Here is a 1,717-nt window from a genome sequence, read left to right on the forward strand (position 1 = left end):
GGCGGGGAGCTCCGCCTATCTGGAGCGGAAGCGGGTCGAGGCGCTGGTTGGGACCCTAGGTGAGCTTCCCCGAGCCTGGGGGTTCCCGTCTGGCCACGCCCACCTCAGGTATAGTAACAATAGTCACATAGGGATGAGCAGATGAACTGTATTCATAAAAAAAAGTTCAAATTAGCCAGGCGTGGTGGCGGGTGCCTGTAGTCCCAGTTACTTGGGTGGCTGAGGCAGGAGAATTGCTTGAACCAGGGAGGCAGAGGTTGCAGTGAGCCGAGATCGTGCCCCTTCACTCCAGTCTGGGCGAAAAAGCGGGACTGTCTCTCAGAAAATAAAAAAAAAAAGTTCAAAAAGTGAAATGTATAAACATATCACTGTTTGGTAATTGTGTGCACCCAGCTTTATAACTGCAGTCATCTAAAATACCATGAGAGACAACCAAAGTCTTTTGACAGGGTGGGTCACCATGATATCACCACTGTACTAGTCACCCAAAGAGCCAAGATCTTGAGAAATTTCATCTTTCACAATGCAGAAGTACAAAAAAGACATTTCTTTATTTATTGAGGAAGTTTCTACATTTTTACATACATGTATAATGCTTACGTACACAGTCGCCATTGTAATAATGAGCTTTGAGTCATCTTTGCAAAAAATGCCTAAAACAAATGAGAACTCTCTAAAAGTCTTTATACAGTTGATGCCTCCAGTATTAGAAATGATGTTAAGATGTAATACATAGCATAGTGAATTGTAAAACATAATGCTGACAATTTAAAATAATGAAAAGGCCGGGCGCGGTGGCTCAAGCCTGTAATCCCAGCACTTTGGGGGGCCGAGACGGGCGGATCACGAGGTCAGGAGATCGAGACCATCTTGGCTAACACGGTGAAACCCCGTCTCTACTAAAAAATACAAAATTCTAGCCGGGCGAGTTGGCGGGCGCCTGTAGTCCCAGCTACTATGGAGGCTGAGGCAGGAGAATGGCGGGAACCCGGGAGGCGGAGCTTGCAGTGAGCTGAGATCCGGCCACTGCACTCCAGCCCCAGCGACAGAGCGAGACTCTGTCTCAAAAAAAAAAAAAATAAAATAAAATAATGAAAAAGCTAAAAGAGAAAACAAAAGCAAACTAAAAAGAAAATTCAACATAGAAAATGTGTATTGCAGGGATAGATTACGGGCAATTGCATGGAGATTGTCCACATGAACTGCCCAACTTTTATGATGATTAACATATTTTGAAGTCTTGCATCATGATGAATAGCTTTTTTTTTCTTTTAGGACATGGCTCTCCTCAATAATGTATTCTCATTAATTTTCTATGTGATACTGCTCTTTCCAAAATTTGTTTTCTTTAACTTTTTTAACTTTTATTTTGTAGAGACGGGGTCTCACTGACTTGTTTTTCTAAGACCACCAGAGCGAGCACAAAAGAACCAGCAAGTAGGCAAAGGTCAGGAGCAAAACTGCAAGTTTATTTTGGTAACCTAAGTTGTGGGGAAGAAGTCTGTCGGCCTCCGGCAAAGAAGGCCGACAGAGTCTCTCCCCCCCCCCCCAGTGGGGCTCTGGGTGGGGTTCCTGCATCCGGACATCAGTGGGGCTGGAGGAAGGCCGGGTGGCTCACTGGCGGAGAGCGGCTTTTCTAGGAGTGGGAGGGCAATAGGCGGGGCACGGGCGTGTCGGGGGCGTTCCGCAGGTGCGACCAGGTAAATCTTGGTCTCTT

The sequence above is a fragment of the Colobus angolensis genome, unplaced genomic scaffold, assembly GCF_000951035.1.
Source record: "Colobus angolensis palliatus isolate OR3802 unplaced genomic scaffold, Cang.pa_1.0 Scaffold302, whole genome shotgun sequence".
NCBI lineage: Eukaryota > Metazoa > Chordata > Mammalia > Primates > Cercopithecidae > Colobus > Colobus angolensis.